We start from the raw sequence: 20,722 nt of genomic DNA, 5'->3' as shown, positions 1-20,722 counted from the left end.
TAGAATCCCAAGCCTTTCACTGGGCTTCGCTTCCAACCACATGGACCTGTGATTACCCAACGCGCAGCGGGGACAGCCCCGGGCAGGGACACCGTCTCACAGGCTCCTTCCGGACCCAGTATCCCATTCACCAGCCTTCAGTGACCCAAGAAGAAGCGCTTTCCAAGCCCGAATCCCTTTACCCTGGAGCCAGTGCCCACCTCGCCAGGCTCAGCCAGCAAAGCGAAGCGCCCGGGGCACAGGGCACAGCGTGGAGACGCTGGGCTGGGGGCTCCTGCTGGGCTGGGGGCTCCGGTACGCGGGTTCTCCGGCCCCAGACGCAGCGCCCGCGGCTCGAACGGCGCCAAGTTCCGAGCCCACGCAGCTGCTTTCTCGGACCACCCAACACCACGATTCAAGGGGAGAAAAGAACGGGATTGAAAATCAAAGCTCACCCCTGCTCGGCGAGGCGCACATGTCCCCGGCTTCAGGGATCTCAAACTTCCAGTAACAGAAATGAGGAAGCGGCAGCCTTCCCCGGCTGCAGGCGGAGGCAGTGGGTGTGACTTGCGAAGTTTCGTGCAGTGATGAATCTGGTCAACCGGGCGTGCGGGAGAAGGCTGGTTGCTCCTCCCTCTCCTCCCACCCACCTCCCTCCTCCACGCCTCCTTCTCCAGGGTAACTCCCCCACCCCTCGGCCTTCTCAATGCGCTGTCACTCAGCGGCCCGGCACCCTGCTCAGTGCATCCCTAGGGGAAATCTGTTTCCAACAGGTCTGAACCATCCTACAGGTGAGCCTGGCCACTTTGCACAAAGCATAAGCTTCTGTCATTTTGTGAACTTTTTGCCAGGAGACGGAAAGAAAGCAGTGCCTCTTAAACGGTTCCAAAGGCTAAAAATCTTAACTATCCCCCTCCCGCGTCCCCATCTCAGTCAGGAGAAGGGAACTCAGTTCCTAAGACCCTGTATACACAGTCAATCGATTAGGAAGGATAGATCTGAACTCTTTGAAACCTGTTAAGACGTATTTCATATAGCCAAAAACACATTCAAAAAGAATATAATAGACGCAAAGTGTCTACCATACTACACAAAGAAATTAAAATTACCAACATAAAGGGGAGTGTTTGGCCCAGAGTTTGACACCACTTGGAATGCCAACATCCCGTATCTCAGTGCCAGGGTCCAAGTCGGCTTTGCTTCCAATTCTAGCTTCCCGCTAATGTGCACCATGGGAGGCAACAATGCTGGCTCGAACAGCTGGGTACCTGCCACCCACACGGGAGACTTGGGTTGGGTTCCTGAGTTGAGGATTCCTGGCTTGGACCTGGCCCAAACCCAGCTGTTATGGTCATTTGGGAGGTGAACCAGCAGGTGGAATACTGATCGCAGCCTCTGTCTCTCTGCCTTTCAAAAACAATTAAAAATAAGTAAATTATTCTTAATTGGCTCCTAAAAGAATACCAGCATAGCTGAAGCTCTCTTTTAAATTTCTTAAAATACTTCCCCCTTTTGCTCTCGGTAGGGGGAAAAACCTATCATATATCTAATTTCACATGAGCAATTTTTATATTAGCTTCTAAAAATTGTAAAGGAAACATACTCGCTTAAAGTTCACAAAGCAATCCAATGATCATGCCTCTGCTGGGCTTGACTTGGGTTTCTAAGCAGGTCTCATTAATAAAACTTAAAGTGATCACAGGTTAAATGAAGCCTCAGGTGGCTGGACAAAGAGAATGAAAAGAATCACTAGAAAAGAAATCTGGAGTGACAAATTTAAGGCCGTGTCAGAAATGGCTGAAGCATTCATAGGTGAAACTGACACACACAGCATGAGCATTTTATAAGGTTAATAGTATACCAAAAGTCAAGGATACCGACCCACACTGCAAGGGGCTTTCCTCGAAGACACAGCCTACAAATATGGAAAGACAATGTTCATTAAAGAAATCATAACGACTCAAATGACAGCTGGAGTCATAGGCTGGGAGCAATACTCAGAAGGGGAACTCTCAGGATAATCGTGATAAGAATCAATGTGATGGAAACCATGATGCCTTCAAATTGGGCTCAAATAGATAGACAAATGCAGAGCGAGAGATGCGTGGTTCACCTTTATGTTCTTGGTAATGCACAAGGCAGGTGTAAGTAGGAGCTTAACTATTTAATAGATGAATGAAATAAAGAGTCTCATGCGCACTTCTGAAAGAACAGGACAAATAGAGGTAAGAGTGTTAGGACAGAGAGGAGGCTCTTAACCAGAAGTGACTTTGCCCATAGAGGGCATGTGGCAGAATCTTCAGCTGTTTTTGTTCATCACAGCACAGGAGGTGCTATTGGCATGCAGTGGGTAGAGGTCATGGGTGCTGTTCAGAATCCTACCACGTATAGCACAGCCCCACAACCAAGCACTACCCACGCCAAGACACCAAGAATGCTGCAGGTGAGAACTCTGAGATGAAAGTTTCACTATCAACTCTCATGTCGTGGATTTATTACACATAGTGTAATCAACCTTATGAAGACACTCTCTGGGGACTTAAAAAATATATATATGGAATCCCATTTCTCCTCCTTTTCTACCAAGCAGCACTAGCTGCCTGGGAAGCATACACGTAGGTTCGAAACCTGATGCTGAGGTCAGAAACAGTAAAGTATTCAATGGTTTACGAAGCAATCTCACATCCATGCATACACTAAGCGAATGGCTGATGTTGAATGTGGATGAAAATAATCAAGAAAAGAGTGAGAGGAGGAGGAGGAGGACCTTATAAAGCCAGAGGATCAGCTTCAGCATCAGAGATCGCATGGTTGGAGGGGTGTGCAGAGAGAGATGTGAGGAGACAAGACAGCGGCAGGCACCACATACCCCATCAGTCACGCGTCTACTGATAATCATGAGTCAGGGCTGGAAATACTCCCCTCCACACAGGAAGGAAGTGTAATCTCATTACAGCTTATGGAACAGAATGTGACAAATCCCTCACAGGAAAATGAATGCAAGCGCCCTGACGGCTCCTGTGAGAGCTGTGGCCTTAAAGGGGAGATGTCTTTTCCCCAGGTTGTCTGGTCCCATCGTCACCTAAGTGTCCTCTGAGCTCTGGGATGCCAGGCATGCTCATCTCTTCTTCCTGATATTAATGTCTGCTTGGAGGGAGAGAAGGGTTTTCTGTTGTTGGTGCTCAGTGTTTCTCAAAGGAAGGCAGAGGACAGTGGGTTTGCTCCCCTTAAGTTCCCCTGAGTCCAGACATATGATCAATGCTAAAAGTGTTATGTTGCAGGGCCAGCACTGTAGTGTAGCAGGTAAAGCTGCTGCCTGAGACACTGACATCCTATATGGACACGGGTTCGAAATCCCAGTGCTCCACTTCCAATCCTGCTCCCTGTCAACGTGCCTGGGAGAACAGCAAAAGATGATGGCCCAAGTGCTTGAGCCACTGCACCCATGTGGGAGACCCAGAAGAAACTCCTGGCTCTTGGCTTTGGATCAGCCCAGCTCCGCCCACTGCAACCATTTGGGGAATGAAGCAGTGGATGGAAGATCTCTATCTCTTTGTGTCCCCCTCCCTCACCCCTTACAACTCTGCCTTTCAAATAAATAAATCTTTTTTTTAAAAAATGCATGCAGCAGGGGCCAGTGCTGTGGCAAAGTGGGTTAATGCCCTGGCCTGAAGTGCCAGCATCCCATATGAGTGCCAGTTTGAGACCAGGCAGCACCACTTCCGATCCAGCTCTCTGTTATGGCCTGGGAAAGCAGTAGAGGATGGCCCAAGTCCTTGGGCCCCTGCACCAGCACAGGAGACCCAGAAGAAGCTCTTGGCTCCTGGCTTCACATCAGCTCAGCTCTAGCCGTTAGCGGCCAATTGGGGAGTGAACCATCTGATGGAAGACCTCTCTCTCACTCTCCCTCTGCCCCTCCTCTCTCTGTGTAACTCTGACTTTCAAAGAAATAAATAAATCTTTTTTTAAAAAATGCATATAGCACTGAACTGAGTCAGACTCCACTTCCCTCCCCATTCCTTAAGCCTGAAAATAAACAGCAGCCTCTAGCTGCTTCTAGAGAATTCCCCAGGGTTCCTGGAGCTCAAGAGCCTGAGCAACCTGTGAGTAGAAAATTAACATAGGACAACTCCTGCTGCTTTCATTCAGAAGACCTGGACAGACAAGCCAACCTGACAGAGGTAAAACTCACCAACATCGGAAGGCAACACATCCCAATCAATGGCAGCTTCACACACACACACACACACACACACACACACACAAGCGTCTCTTCCCATCAAACGTGTTCCTACGGCAAAAGGGCTGAGTCCTTCTGCCTGCAGAAGAATTCTAAGCTGGGGGTCCCTCCACAGGCCCCTAGACAGATGGGCAGTAAGCAAGAACCTCTGCCCCTCTTTAACCTGCCAACCTCTCGGTCTGCAGTTCTGAAAGCCACTGGTTTTGCTTTTAAGAAGACTATGAATTTAGGAAAAGAAAATGTGAAGGCTCCCGAAGCAACGAACTTGGGCATGAATGTGAACTATTCCTACTCCAAAAAGTACAACCAGTAGAGGGAGCACAACTGATTTGTTCCTCACAGTTTCTCAAGATCAGAATAAAACTGGAGATGATGCCACATGATTCAAGTCACAAAAATAATCAATTACAGAAAATGTAAAGATTTATGTAAAAATATTTTGAAAACCTAGAAACCCTTATCAAGTATTTATACCATTAGTGGATGCTGACACAAGAGCTAACTAAACAGACAGAAGACAGTTGTAATAACAAACACACACATGTGGCAAAACAACATTTGGAACATTGAGAGAAGGTCACAAAGGGTTAAGTCCCTTCTTTCCCTTTGTGAGATGAATTTATGCTCAGAAATGAAACACAATAGAGAGTTTATTTAGGCTTATTTTCCCCAAATATTTTTAACTCAGTCTTTCACTTGCTATTTTTTATATCTACTACAGCCACAGCTGACCATTTAAAAGGCAGAATTACAAGGAGAGGGGGAGAGACAGAGAGAGATCAATCTTCTACCTGCTGTTTCACTCTCCAAATGGCCACAATGGCTATGGCTAGGCCAGGCTAAAGCCAAGAGCCTAGAACTCCATCCAGGTCTCCCACGTGGAATTCAGGGGTCCAAGTACTTGGGTCATCTTCTGCTGTTTCTCAGGCACATTAGAAGGGAGCTGTATCAGAAGTGGAACAGCTGGGACTCAAACTGATGCTCAGATGGGATGCCGGTGCCATCCACTGCACCATAAAATAGGCCCCTATAGCTGACTCTTAAAACTTTCAAATTGTGTTCTCAATGACACAAATGTCTTCCTTAAGCAGACATGTTTTGCAATTTCTGTTCAAGGGTTTGCAGAGCCAACTTGGCCTGGAATTCAGGCAGCTTCATCACAATACTACAGTCAGCAGAACTAAGTTCTGTGAATTTGACCCCAGTCCCTGCAATGGAAATAAACTCCACCTTGTCCAGCTCACTTGGGAAAGAAGGAGAGTGCCAGCAACAAGGCCAGAAGTGCTCTACACCAGCCTGCAATCCCCTATGTCAGCATATGGGCAGTAAGGCTGGAGAGGGGTGTCCTCCTCCCGCAGTTAGGTGACACCCAACAGGAGTGTCAATCAACACAAGTGAATTATCCAAATCCAAGTGCAAACACAATTTCCCAGCATAACTGCAATTCCAAATACAGATCCTGATATTTCCTGCGGCTCACCATAGAAATTCACAAGGTTTTCCATGAATACATTCTGCGGTTATCTAACCACTGATTGCCAAAATCAATTTTTTATATTTGAAATGGACCGAAGGACTCAATGCAGATTCACCCCCTCCTACTCTGGTGCCTGAGCATCAGCCTTGGATTCCGTGATATCTCGTTCAATCTGATGCAATAAGAGAGTTTCACAAGCGCAAATTAAACATGGTGCCGACCAAACACAGAGATGAGCTGCATCAAGTTTTCTCTGTCTGAAAACCGAATACCTAACAAAAACATAGGGATAGTCCCACAACACTGAAGCTCCGTCAAAAAGGAGTCAGGAAAACTCTTAGCAATCTTTAAGTGCCGCCTGCAGCACACGTTGCAGCAAAGTGTGTGACAAGTTCTTTAAAATCCAAGGACTTCAGTTTCCTCAACAATCCAATGACAATGTTCCCTTTAATTTTCTCTGGCTTCCTAGCTCTACTGTCCAAGTATGTTTCCATGATTTGAAAACTCCCTTTGCTGTCATTGTCTCAGATTAGATTTCCTTGCAAAAGAACAACTTTTATGTAACACATCAAAGTCAACAGTTTCAGGGCTGACTGGTAGCCCACACGTGAGAGTACTTCAAAAAGGTTGGGGAGGGGCCGACACCATGGGGTGGCGGGTAAAGCCACTGCCTGCAGTGCTGGTATCCCATATAGGCACCGGTTCCAGTCCTGGCTGCTCTGCTGCTGATCCAGCTCCCTGCTAAAGTGCCTGGAAAAGTAGTGGAGGATGGCCCAAGTCCTTGGACCCCTGCACTCATGTGGGAAACCCAGAAGAAGCTCCTGGCTCCTGACTTTGGATCAGCCTGGCTCTGGCTGTTGCAGCCATTTGAGAAGTGAACCAGTGGATGGAAGATCTCTCTGTATCTCTCCTCTGTCTTTCTGTAACTCTGACTTTCATATAAATAAATCTTTAAAAAAAAAAAAAGATTAGGGAAAACTAAATTTATTTTGGTGCAAAAATTTTTGAAATCTACAATCTTTTCATAATATGCATTTTTCATGGACTTTTTGAAGACCTCTTGTATGTCTGCATTTCAATTTTTTGCACCAAAATAAAGTTATCTCTTGATTCAGTTTTTTCATGGAGTTTTTAAAGTACTCTCACAGCTGTAACTGAAGCCAGGTTTATAACTGGAATGGGGATGGGAATAAAGCAGTACAACCAGAGGATCAAGGTAAGGAAGAAGGCAGAGGAAAAGTCCATTGCCATTCCCTTGCACAGAATGGCAATGATCCATTTGGGGCCAGATGTGGTCCTGCCCACACACAGTGAACTTAGTGATTCTAAGGGTCAAGTTTCTGACTTTTCCCTGGTATGGAACCTTTAAGACACCTCTCTGGTCAGCAGCAATAAAAAGCATAAGTTTTCATGGGTGCTAAGGTAATGCTGAGTAACAAAATGAAGAAGACAACAGGTCAAGTTCAAATTTCAGTCTTGCCTTCCTTCCAAAGAATGTGTAGCCAGCAGAGGGATATGATCCTCAGGACAGTCTCTTGTAAAAAATTGGGTCAGAAAGCACTGGGGAGGCCTCATTTGGCCACAGGAGAAGCAAGGGCATGAAGTAAGATCTGGTTCGACTTCAGGCTCCAACAACAACCAGATGAATCACGTAGCGCAAGCCACTGCGTTGCCCCCTCAGTACAGTGGGAAGTGCAGACTACCACTGGAAGGAGGATGCATGAGTTGATGCGCTTTGCCCTGGGCACAGGACCAGCATTTTCTGGAGACGGTAAGGGACACTAAACATACCCAGGCCATTGTCAGTCAGTTAACAAGCCAGACTGTGTTTCACACTCTCTCCCTGCTTATGACATCTTCAATGTCTTCACGGTAATATGGCTGCCTTGGTAACACATAAACGTAGCTGGTGCACTACTTATGTCAGATTAGACAGTAGGGGCACTTTCAAGAACTCAGGGCCACAGAGGGGCCTGACCCTCCAGTCCTTCCCAGAGGGTCCCTATTGAAGGGCAACAGCAGGCCACCCACATGAGGGCCAACACAGCGGCCCAGGCACCAACCAAGGCCAACCAATTTTGTTACTCCTGGATGGGAATGGTTTGATTTTTGCTTTCTATTAATTATAGTGGTAATTGTGATTTCACACTTTCTGGTCAAAAACATTTTGGAGGAAAGGGAGGCAGCAGATGTGATGTGAAAAAAAACCACACCCTATATAAACACAATGCAGTATTATTCAGCGATTAAAAAAAGGATGAAATGCTGCCATTTGCACAAGATGGACGGAAGTGAGGGACATTAAGTGAAATAAGTCATGGACACAGAAAAATATCACTTATATATATATATATATATAAAGATTTATTTATTTTTACTTAAAAGGCAGAGTTACAGAGAGGCAGAGAGAGAGAGAGAGAGGTCTTCCATTGCTGGTTCACTCCCCAAATGGCCACAATGGCTGGAGCTGGGCCAATTCAAAGCCAGAAGCCAGGAGCTTCTTCCAGGTCTCCCATATGGGTACAGGGGCCCAAGCACCAGGGCCATCTTCTATTGGTTTCACAGGCCATAGCAGAGAGCTTTATTGGAAATGGAACAGCCAGGACTCGAACCGGTGCTTATATGGATGTCAGCACTGCAGGCAGCAGCTTTATCCACTATGCCACAGTGCCGGCCCCAAAAAATATCAAATATTTTCACTTACATAGAGGGCAAAATTTGATCACAAAAAAATAGAATAGTGATTACTAGAGGCTTGGAAGGATGCAAGGGAAAGGGATAGAGAAAGCTCAAGGCTGGTTGAAGCGTACAGGGTACAGCTGGATGGGAAGAGTAGCACACAACATCCTACAGCACAGCATGGGAACTCTGGTTGACAATAAGTTATTGACTATTTCTTTTTTTTAAGAATTAGTTATTTATTTTAAAGGCAGAATTCTACAGAGAGAGAGAGAGAGAGAGAGAGAGAGAGAGCAAGCTATCTTCCATTCATTGGTTCACCCCCCAAATGGTCACAACAGCTGGAGCTGGACTGGTCTGAAACCAGGAGCCAGAGCTTCCTCTGGATCTCTGACATGGGTGCAGGGGCCCATGGACTTGGACCATCCTCTATTGCTTTCCCAGGCACATCAGCAAGGATCTGGATTGGAAATGGAGCAGCCAGGACTCGAACTGGTGCCAGCATCACAGCGGGAGGCTTTATCCACTGCACCACAACACCAGCCCCCACTGACTATTTCAAAATAGCCCACGGAACTGTGATGTTTCCAAGTCAGAGAAATAATACACTGAGGTGACACATATGCCAATTACCTCTATCTTTCAATGCACATCGTGTACACTTATTGAAAGTGGCACACTGTATCCCATAAATACATATAATTGTTATGTGTCAAAACTAAAAAATACTAGGGCAAGCATTGTGTTGCAGTGGGGTTAAGCCACTGCTTGGAACACTTGCAACTCATATCAGAGCGCGTAAGGTCAAGTCCCACCTGAACTTGCAATCCAGCTTTCCTGCTCATGCTCCTGGGGGGCAGCAGATGACGGCTCAAGTATGTGGGTTCTTGCCACTCACAAGGGAGACTCAGATGGGGTTCCTGGCTATTGGTTTCTGCCTAGCCCAGCTGTGGCTGTTGCAAGCATTTGGGGAGTGAACCAGCAGATGGATGATCTGTTTCTATCCTCCCCCTCTCCATCATTCTGCCTTTCAAATGAATAATTTAAAGGAAAAAAAAAACATATTTAAAAGGTAAAAATTACATAAAAACTACTGGGGCCACATCCCTGGACCTGTTTGTAACACCTGAATCCTCAAGTAATGACAGGCATACAGCCAATTAGAATTAGGGGATTTCTAATGAAGAATGGTCAAGGCAATATGCTAATGAGAATCTTCCCTTCTAAGAAGGCAGACAATAGGGGCCACTATTGTAGCACAGTTTGGGACACTGGCATCCAATATGGAGTGCTGTCCTGACTACTCTACTTCTGACCCAACTCCCTACTAATTCACCTGGGAGGGCAGCAGAAAATGGCCCAAGAACTTGGACCCCTGCCACCCATGTGGAAGAACTGGATGGAGCCGGTGCCACCATAGCTCAATAGGCTAATCCTCCGCCTTGTGGCGCCGGCACACCGGGTTCTAGTCCCGGTCAGGGTGCCGGATTCTGTCCTGGTTGCTCCTCTTCCAGACCAGCTCTCTGCTTGGCCCGGGAGTGCAGCGGAGGATGGCCCAAGTCCTTGGGCCCTGCTCCCGCATGGGAGACCAGGAGAAGCACCTGGCTCCTGGCTTCGGATCAGTGTGATGCGCCAGCCGCAGCGGCCATTGGGGGGTGAACCAATGGAAAAAGAAGACCTTTCTCTCTGTCTCTCTCTCTCTCACTGTCCACTCTGCCTGTCAAAAAAAAATGACTTGGCCGGCGCCATGGCTCAACAGGCTAATCCTCCACCTTGCGGCACCGGCACACCATGTTCTAGTCCCGGTTGGGGCGCCGGATTCTATCCCGGTTGCCCCTCTTCCAGGCCAGCTCTCTGCTATGGCCCGGGAAGGCAGTGGAGGATGGCCCAAGTCCTTGGGCCCTGCACCTGCATGGGAGACCAGGAGAAGCACCTGGCTCCTGGCTTCGGATCAGCGCGATGTGCCGGCCGCAGCGGCCATTGGAGGGTGAACCAACAGCAAAAAGGAAGACCTTTCTCTCTGTCTCTCTCTCTCACTATCCACTCTGCCTGTCAAAAAGAAAAAGAAAAAAAGAACTGGATGGAGTTCCAGGCCCCTGACTTCTGCCTGGCCTAGCCCTGACAGCTGCAGCTGTTTGGGGAATGAATCAATGGATATAAGAATTCTCTAACTCTCTCTCACATTCTCTCTCTCTTTCTGCCTTTCAAATAAATAAAATATTTTTTTAAAAAGTGTTGACAATGAATGTTAGGGTCTCTATGAGCACTTAGCACAATTTTCCTTAATCTAAACAAAACTCCAGTGTACAAAGATTATTTTCAGGGGGCAGACGTTGTGGTGTAGCTGGTAACACCATTGCCTGTGATGCTGGCATCCCATGTGGGTGCCAGTTTTTGTTCCAGCTGCTCCATTTCCAATCCAGCTCCGTGCTAGTGCCCTGGGTAAAGCAGAAAAAGATAGTCCAAGTGTCTGGGATCCTACAACCTCTATGAGAGACCCGGATGCGGCTCCTGCTCCTGGCTACAGCCTGGCCAAGCACTGACCATTGTGGCCACCTGGGGAATGAACCGGCAGCCAGACGGAAGATCTCTCTGTCTCTGGGTCTCTTCTTTCTTTAACTCTCACTTTCAAAATCAATCTTTAAAAAAAAAAAAGATAATTTTCAGCCACAAAATAAGCCTGTACCTCAAAATATTAAGTAACCTGAGGTAAGGTAACAGACACATGAAGGGCCATCGACCCACACATGCAAGAGAGAAAGGGAGTTTTGTAAATTACTCAATCATCTGAGGTCAGATGGATCAACCGGCTCAGGTAAAAACAATGGCAGCTTCAGCCTACAACACAAGCCTATTCAAATCAGCCTGCTATATATACCTTCTTGAAACTTTTTCCCAAAAAAATTAAGTACAGTGGGTGTGTGTAGAGTTTTGTACCCCCAACATGGTACAAAGGCAAAACAAAATCAAAAACAGAACAAACTGAGCCTATCTAAAATGAACTGGCAAATCATAACAATTGTATGCCTGAGAAATTTCTAGACTTGGCCCCAGGCTTGGAGACCTGGGCTGGACAGATACAGTGGGGGCAGGATGGCTGAAGGAATCCATATTCGGCAGCAGCCAGCATCCTCCCAGACAAAGTACATTGGCAGGTGTGGTAAGAATGCTTGGGAGGCCTCCTGGGGATGCTCACAAATTCAGTCAGGCCTACAAGGTCATGCCAGCAACCCAGTCAAAAACACAGACTCCCTCACTTAGGAACGCCTACTCTGGAAGCCAAGGAATCTAAAACGTGTTTCTACTGATGCAGCAAAACATCACCATTTTTTAAAGGGATGAAGCTGCTATACCTGCTACCACATGGATGAACTTTATAAATGTTATGCGGGGGGCTGGTGTTGTGACGCAGTTGGGTTAAGCCACTGCCTATGATGCCAGCATCCCGTAAGAACACAGCTTCGAATCTCCGCTGCTCCCTGGTAGCACACCTAGGAAAGCAGCGCAAGATGGACCCAGTACTTGAGCCCTTGCCATCAAGCATGAGACCCTGAAGGAGTTTCAGGCTCCTGATTACCACATGACCCAGCTGCATTTGGGGAGAGTGAACCAGCAAATTGAAGATCAGTCTCTCTCTAACTCTGTCTTTCAAATATATAAATAAATCTTTTCTTAAAAGAAAATGTTGTGCTAAGTGGAAAAAGACACAAAAGGACAAATACTGTGTGAGCCCACATACATGAAAAAGGTCTAGACATGCATTGTACTGATGTAATTAGTGTAATAATTACTGATGTGATTAGTGCCAATAAATTGTGTACTTAAAATATGGATAAAACGGCAAATCTTATGCTATCTACACCTTATCACAACTTCTTTAAAGATTCAAAAAATACTATCATTTTCAACCTCTGGCCCAGGTGCATGTAGCTTTTAAAAACACTGCTGTCAAAAGGAAAACAAATCAAAACTTTAATCTACGCACATTAACCAAGCTTTAAACTGTGCCTACTCTCCCCGTCACATCACTGTGATCTTCACCACACACCCAGAAGAGAAATTTTCTTCTGATTGTAAGAGATGAAATGCGATTGTCTCACCTATCAAATTAAATCTTTCACAATTAGGAAGATAAAACAAGGCACACCTTCTCACCAGTACACCAGGTGCCACGGCTGTGTGGAGTGTCTCCCCCATGGGTCCCCTCCCACAGCAGACCAAGATACCAGAAAGAATCAGCTCTGATCTACAACCATCCGAGAGGGGGGAAACGAACCGAACCCAACCTACCCAGTGAAAATACTGAATGGCACACATTTTTAACAGAGCACACTCGGGTGTGCATCCCAACAGCAATTATTTCAGAGGAGAGAAGAGTAGACTGGGGTGCCAGGCAGTCTGAGTGAGAAAACTCTGGATCATCATCTATGTGTTACTGCAATTCAAGAATTCCCTTTCTAGTCCAGGCCTCTCAGTTCTCATCTGTGAAATGGGCCTATAGTAGCACCTCCCTCAGGAGGCTGCTTAAGGAGAAGCAGATGACTAACATGGCTGAAATCCCCAATGACAATGCAAAGACAATGAGGCAGTGACTTCAGCTGGGTACTTTCTCTGTGAAAACCACTAAGCTGAGAGCTGCTCATCCACTCTGATACCTGGGCCTCTGACAACTCAACTGGTTTCAACTGGTTTCTTCTTATTATTATTCTAGACCCACTTCACAGATGAAAAGATAACTGAAGTACGGAGATGTTAAGTCAACTGTCCAAAGACACTCACTTGATAAAGAGGAAGCGAGTCTGAAACTCTACTTGAAGCTCCCTGAAGCTGGGACCCTAGCCCTCATCAACCTCACGGCTATAACTGGGCCCCAGTCTTTTTTTTTTTTTTTTGACAGGCAGAGTGGACAGTGAGAGAGAGAGACAGAGAGAAAGGTCTTCCTTTGCCATTGGTTCACCCTCCAATGGCCGCCACAGCCGGCGCACCGCACTGATCCGAAGGCAGGAGCCAGGTGCTTCTCTTGGTCTCCCATGCAGGTGCAGGGCCCAAGCACTTGGGCCATCCTCCACTGCACTCCCTGGCCACAGCAGAGATCTGGCCTGCAAGAGGGGCAACTGGGACAGAATCCGGCGCCCCGACCGGGACTAGAACCCAGTGTGCCAGCGCCGCTAGGCGGAGGATTAGCCTGTTGAGCCACGGCTCCGGCCACGGTGCATTAGCTCTTTGTACTTATTTCCATCACTTCTGGTACCATTAAAGCCCAAGAGCTGAGTGTCATGCCCAGTGCCTGCACCTGCTCACAGGGCAACCCTCCCCCTCTCCAGCCCAAGCAACAGCAGGCAAGCCACGTTTTTCAGGGTTTGCCAAAAAGCTCCTGGAAATTCATCATGACTCCATCTGAGGAAGGTGAGTGGACAAGATATCCAACGCGAGCAAACTAAACTGGGCAATTGGCAAAGAAAACACATAATGTATGTGTCGGAAATCCACACATGTATCTCCTGGCCCCCTTTTACAGAAGCAAGGGCTCCTACAGGAGACAAGTTTAAGGTCTGGACTGGAACTGATAAAGTGGTGGGTGGATGCCTTAATCTAACCTGAGGGTTCTCCATCAACACAAACGCAGAACAGAACCTGCTCGCAGCTAATGCAGCCCGCACTCTCCCAGACTTCTCAGTAAAACCATGCAGGTGACTCACAGGATGACACCAGTCCCTGGCACAACTACCAGAAGTTACGCATGCCTATGGTGTAGGCTGGGCTCCGCCAGCAGGTTGATAAACACTTCACCACTCCATCTGAATCACCAGAGCTCAGCCTTCCACTCTCCATTTTCTCAGTTTTAGGGGAAAAGAAGTCTTCAGCATGGGACCACAATGCTGCCAAGCTCAGACTTCTCGCTGTGAACTGGTTGGGACCAAAATAAATGACTTTTACTTTTCTCAGCCTCAACAAATTCACACACCTTGCTCAGGCTCCTTGCCTGGCTCCCTGGGAGTTTTTATTTCTTTTTTCCTGGCCAGGTGAACTCAGCCCATTAAAGAACAGCTGTAATCCCTTCCACACATAACTTTCTATTGGCAAAAATTAGTCAGACTGGCTGGGTCTGAGGTCACTGGCCTCATGCAGACACTGCTTCCCTCACCCCACTGAGAAGCTGCTAATGAACTGCCCACTTCCAGTCCATGAGATGTACTGGCACACACAGATCCATTGACTCATTCAAGTTCAATAACCAAAAGCAATACTCCTGGCCTTTGGCATTAATAAGGGTTTTTGTTTTCGTAAGGCTACGCAGCCAACTCGTTCTATTTGCTCTCGTGCGGACTTGTTTCTGAACTGCTTATATCCATGTGACCTTAGACTTGAGGCCTTTGTTCAAGGTCACCTTCTCGGGGAGGGTCCTCCTACCAGTTGCCCCCCTCCTATTAATCCCTGTCTCACTTCCCTGATTTATCTTTCCTTTATACACACACTAAAGATTTTTCTTATTCTTGTTCTTTGTTTCCCAAATGTAAGCTCCACAAGGACATGTACTCTTATCTGCTCTGCCCACAAGGCTGTCTCAAATCTCCACAGGTGTGCTTAGCACAAAGCCAACCCTTGACAGCTATTTGGTGACTTCAATGGAATAGCAGTGACCCACAACTCTGTGATGGCAACGCAAGGCCAAAAGCAAGACCAAAACTACCCAGGACTGCAATCTCTTCTTTAGCCACAGAAGCAAAGTCCTCTGCTACTTCCTTCTGAACCCCATCAGCCAAAAACAGAGAGTAAGCAAAAGGAGAAGATGCATTTATCCCAAAAATATGAAAATACTGGGGCCAGTGCTGTGGAGAATGAGGTTAAGACATTGCCTGTGACACTGGCATCCCATATCGGAGCAACAGTTCTAGTCCTGAGTGCTCAGCTTCTGATCCAACTCAGTGCTAATGCACCTGGGAAAGCAGTGGATGATGGTCCTAGTATTTGGGTCTCCACCACTCACATGGAAGGCCCAGATGGAATTCCAGGCTCCTGGCTTCAGCCTGGCCCAGCCCTGGCTGTTGTTGCCATCTGGAGAGTGAACAAGCAGATGGAAGATCTCTCTCTCTCCCTCCTTCCCTTTCTCTCTGGCCTCTCTCCCTCCCTTCCTCTCTCTCTGGGACTGCCTTTCAAATAAATTAAATAAATCTTAAGAGACCGGCACCATGGCTCAACAGGCTAATCCTCCGCCTAGCGGCACCGGCACACCAAGTTCTAGTCCCAGTCAGGGCGCCGGATTCTGTCCCGGTTGCCCCCCTTCCAGGCCAGCTCTCTGCTTGGCCTGGGAGTGCAGTGGAGGATGGCCCAAGTGCTTAGACCCTGCACCCCATGGGAGACCAGGAGAAGCACCTGGCTCCTGGCTTCGGATCAGCACGGTGTGTTGGCCACAGTGCGCCGGCTGTGGTGGCCATTAGAGGGTGAACCAACGGCAAAGGAAGACCTTTCTCTCTGTCTCTCTCTCACTGTCCACTCTGCCTGTCAAAAAAAAAAAAAAAAAAAAACAAGAAGAAAGAAAATACCTGGGCTTCTGAACTTAAAACTGTAACAGTAAGAATTTCTTTTTAAAGACTTATTTATTTATTTGAAAGAGTTACAGAGAGAGGGAGAGACAGAGAGAGAGAGAGATCTTCCATCCATTGGTTCACCCCTCAGATGTCTGCATAGCAAGGGTTGGGCTAGGCCAAGCCCAGGAGGCCATAGCTTCTTCCAGGTCTCCCACGTGAGTACAAGGGCCCAAGCACCTGGGCCATCCCCCGCTGACCCCAGGGAGCTGAATCAAAAGCAGCAGAGACATGCCCAGCACCCACATGGGATGCCAGAATCAGAGATGGTAGCTTTACCCATCAGCTCTTAATAAGCATTTTAAAGACACATAGAGATGATAACAAAATGGAGGGCAGGGGCCCATACAGGGATCTACCCACCACTTCAGTGTCAGGTGACCCACCCTCAGCTCATTACCTCCCACCTCTCCAGATGAGTCCCTCCTGTATCTTGCTATGGGCTAACATTTGCATCTCCCCAGGATTCCTATGCTGAAATCCTGACCCTCAGGGTGGTTAGAGTCCCTGCAAGGTGATCCCATTAGGAGAGCAGTGCCCTAGTGATGGGGATTAGTGCCCTATATAAAAGAGGCCTGAGAGCTCTTTCACCCCTTCCAGCACCTGAGGACATAGTCTGAAGTCACTAAATCTACCAGTGCCTGCATCCTGGACTTCCCAGGCCCTAGAACTGTGAGGAATGCGTTTTTGTTATTTATAAGCCATGCAGCTTGCCACGCTTCATTATAACAGCCCAAGTGGACTATGGACTAAGACAACTCAACCCCAACACCATTCCACGGCCCTCGTGTCCTTTGACCCTCAAGCTGCTCCCTAAAGAAACAGACTCCACAGCCTATCATGAAATCCCTCAACTCACTCGCCCATGTCTTCCTTGATCACATCCTTTTGGCAAAAACACCAACCGGCTTAAACCCAGCACACTGCCTAGTACATGCCTGCAACCAAAGAGTTGATTATAGCTAAGAAACAAAACAAAAAAATATGCAAGCGTGCTGACTGGCCTCACTTTAATTTCATGGTCGCTGAGAGCAATGGTGTCCTTAAATGCCACTGGCAATCACACTAAAATTTCCATCCACCCACTCACCCACTCATGAAGTTTACATCTTCTTCTTCCCAAATTCCTAGTAATTTCTTCCCGTCTGTTTTCTCGACAGATGACCTTTTGTTCTACTCCTCTGAGAAAAACGAGACAATCAGAGGGGACTACCACAAACTCCCAGACTGCACATACTCACTGCCAAGGATCTACCTGCACCCATGACTACCTTTCTCCTTGTGCACACAGACAACTGCCTGTGCTTCTGCCTAAAGCCAATCCTTCCACCTGGGACTCAATCCTGGCCCTGCCTTCACTCAAAGACAGCATTCTAGCAATTTTGCTCTCTCTCCTCTATGTCATCAAACTGCCAAGTCTGAAAATATGCTGTTCTCTTCCTCTCCTTTGCAGCAAAGAACAAGTGTCTGCATTCACCCCATCCTTCTTTTCCCTTTCTCTCGTAAACCCACTGCAACAAGGATTCCAACCATTCACATGCACTTCTCCAGGGTACTAATGGCTTCTCAGTTTGTAAACCCAATGCTTCCCTCTCTTCTTCATTATCATTTATGTATCACATCAGTGGCATTCTACACTGATTACTAGCTCTGCATGAGCGGTACTTTCATCATGTGGCTTCCAAGACATCATGATTCTTCTGCCTTTGCTTCTCCTCTGCTGCTGCCTCTGCTGGTCCCCACTCTTCTGTCAGACCACCTAATGGTGAACATCAGGGCTGGTTACATTCAGTGCGTAAGACATCGAGATCTGCTAACCAGACCCTCTTCCAAGGAAGTGCCGTCCAGCTAACGGGACTGTGGTCGGTAGGCAGTCTGCAGGATCTGCATGATCTGTCTCAGCTATAGATAAAGCAGCACAGCATTGCAGGGCAGCCCACATCTGGTGACCGAACAAGGTGGGGCAAGGTGGGTAAGGTGGACCGTGTCAGCAGCCACACGACAACTGTGATGGGCAACATTAGTGCTGGAGCATCCATCAGGTTGTCCTCCATCACAATGTGACCCCTATCCAATCCTACTTCCTTCCCATTCCTTTTGAGAGGTTGATCACTAATGATGTCCTACAGCTAAGTGTCCCTCCTGGGCTGCTTCTGGACAGATGAGCCAGCCTGCAACCCACCCAGTCTCACGACTCTGAATGTGGTCCACTTGCTGAATGTGGTCCACTTGCTATTGAGCCCAAGGTGTGTCTCTGGCCAGTCCCATCCCAGCAGGTTCTATACTAATGTACCAAACTGCACACTAACACTTGCATTTGGATGTCTTCCAGATACTTTCCCCAGCTCAGTGAGGTCTACTCAACCCTGCCACTTGTCCAAGACAAAATATCTGAAGCCAGTTTGACTCCTCTGTCTTATGCACCCCTCATTCAACCAGAAAATTCTGTTGAATCCTCTTTTTAAATATGTATGAGTCTAAATCTCTTCTCAGCATGTCCTCGGCTGCAACTTAAATGGAGCCACCATTCTCTCTGCAATGGATTATAGCAAAGCCTGCTAAAAAGTCCAGCCTATACCTAGTGGGATCTTTCTACAGCCCATTCTATTCCAGCTACTGAAGTATAAAGCAGAGCATACCACTCCTCCAGATACCTTAGATGGATCTACACAGCCTGGCCTGACCCTAGTCTCTGACTTCATCTCCTGCTCCCTCTTGCCTTGTCCATGCCACTGAGGCCATACTTGGCATCCCCAATGTTCCCTAAGCTTTGTAGACATACTTTGTCTTTCTGTAACATTCTTATACTCAGTTAATCCCCATTCAAGCAACATCCTCTCATGACTAACTTGGCTCACTTTCCCCCAGAACTACCCATCTACCCTGCAGCACCTCTGCTTTGCCTGTTTTTCTTTTAAAATGTATTTGAGAGGCAGAGAAACAGAGAAAGCACAAGCACTCCCATCCACTGGTTCACTCCCCAAACGCCCAGAATTGCCCAAGGACTGAAGTCAGAAGGTGAAGTGGAACTCAATCTAGGTCTCCCACAGGGTGGCAGGCACCAGTCACTTGAGCCATTACTATTACTTCATAGGAGCTGGAGTCAGGAGCCAGGCCAGGAATCAAACTCAGGCACTCTGATGTAGGATGAATGCATTGTAACTGTGAGACTGAACACCTGGCCGGTCTCTTTCTTTTCAATAGTACTCACCACTTCTAAAATCAGTTAAATTTAATTAATTTAAAATGAAGAAATAGTCACTAATTAAGCAATTATAAATAGTAAACAATTGTTCCATGGTCATTAATGGTGATTCACAAAAACAAAGATTTTTTCTCTTTTGATCACTGAAGAAACCAAGTACCTAGAACAGAACCTCACACGTAGAAAAACCTAAAATTAAAAACAGTTGTTGAGCAAATAAATAGTATTTTCTTTTCACAACACTAGGTTGGCCAAATGAAGTATACATGGGCAAAAACATGAAAACAAAGACAGATAAAGTAACACACATAGAGAATAAAGTCTAGTATGTAGGAGAAAAGAGAATTTGGCAGAAGAGATTCCAACTGGAAATTTCCCAAATGCACAAAAGATACCAGTCAAGAAGTATAACAAACCTCATAAAAATATGCATAGACCTAGACATGTCACAGTGGAACCGGAAAAGACAAAGATAGAGAGGAAAATCACAAAGAAGCAATATGTAGGCTGAGGGTTGACTTCCCAGCAGGAATAACAGAAGATGACGAATTGGTTTTATCTAAGTGTTTCAGAAAAATCACTACCAACCTGGAATTTTATATCCAGTAGTATACTTGATTACTTTAGACTGACAAGAGATATAATAATAGTAATAACCATCTTAAGAGGTTAATATAAAAGATAAAACACCATAATGCCATCATAAACCCTGGTAGAAGGTAAAAGGAGTTAAAATGCTCACATAACCTTGTATAATCTGTGTAGGGATGAAAGCACTAATTTATATAAGACTTTGTATTCTAAGATAACTATGAGTAATTTGGGTCAGGAAGAGAATTTTTAAATAGAACAGACATAAAAGGCAAAATAATTGATAATTATGGTTGCACTTAAGGTAAAAGCTATATTTAAAAAATAAATAAAATAATGTAATGTAACCCACACTAGGAGACAATATTTGTAACTCATGCAACCAACAAAGGGATATTATCCAGAATATATTATTTTTTAAAAATAAAAGCACAGGCCGTCACCGCGGCTCAATAGGCTAATCCTCCACCTTGCGGCGCCGGCACACCGGGTTCTAGTCCCGGTCAGGGCGCCGGATTCTGTCCCCGTTGCCCCTCTTCCAGGCCAGCTCTCTGTTGTGGCCAGGGAGTGCAGTGGAGGATGGCCCAAGTGCTTGGGTCCTGCACCCGCATGGGAGACCAGGAGGAGGCACCTGGCTTCTGGCTTCCGATCAGCGTGGTGTGCCAGCCGCAGCGCGCCAGCTGCAGCGCAATGGTCGTGGCGGCCATTGGAGAGTGAACCAACGGCAAAGGAACACCTTTCTCTCTGTCTCTCTCTCTCACTGTCCACTCTGCCTATCAAAAAATAAATAAATAAATAAATAAAAGCACAAACATACTACAAATCAATTTTAAAAAAAGAAACTACCAAACAGAAAAAATGCACAAACAATTCACAAAAGGGGATATTAAAATAACCAATAAACTTGTGACTAGAGGCTTCACTTAACTTTCCCGGTTATCAAGAAAATGTAAATTCACACCAGG

The 20,722-nt window shown here is 46.6% G+C and overlaps 1 protein-coding gene across 4 annotated transcripts in view; it reads right to left on the bottom strand.

Moving 5' to 3' along the window:
- TIAM1 (TIAM Rac1 associated GEF 1) overlaps positions 1 to 20,722 on the bottom strand; it is a 454,781-nt gene that overhangs the window by 219,102 nt on the left and 214,957 nt on the right. Inside the window, exon 1 of one of the 4 annotated variants that reach the window (XM_062206205.1) lies at positions 435 to 498. The exons of the other annotated variants lie outside the window; for them this stretch is intronic. The gene's annotated coding sequence lies outside the window, so the exon portion shown is untranslated. Of the gene's footprint in view, positions 1 to 434; positions 499 to 20,722 lie in introns of those variants that run through there. 4 annotated transcript variants of the gene reach the window in all.

Source organism: Lepus europaeus, chromosome 2 (assembly GCF_033115175.1).
Source record: "Lepus europaeus isolate LE1 chromosome 2, mLepTim1.pri, whole genome shotgun sequence".
NCBI lineage: Eukaryota > Metazoa > Chordata > Mammalia > Lagomorpha > Leporidae > Lepus > Lepus europaeus.
The sequence above is the reverse complement of the archived record's forward strand: the minus strand, read 5'-3'. Positions and strand labels throughout refer to the sequence as shown.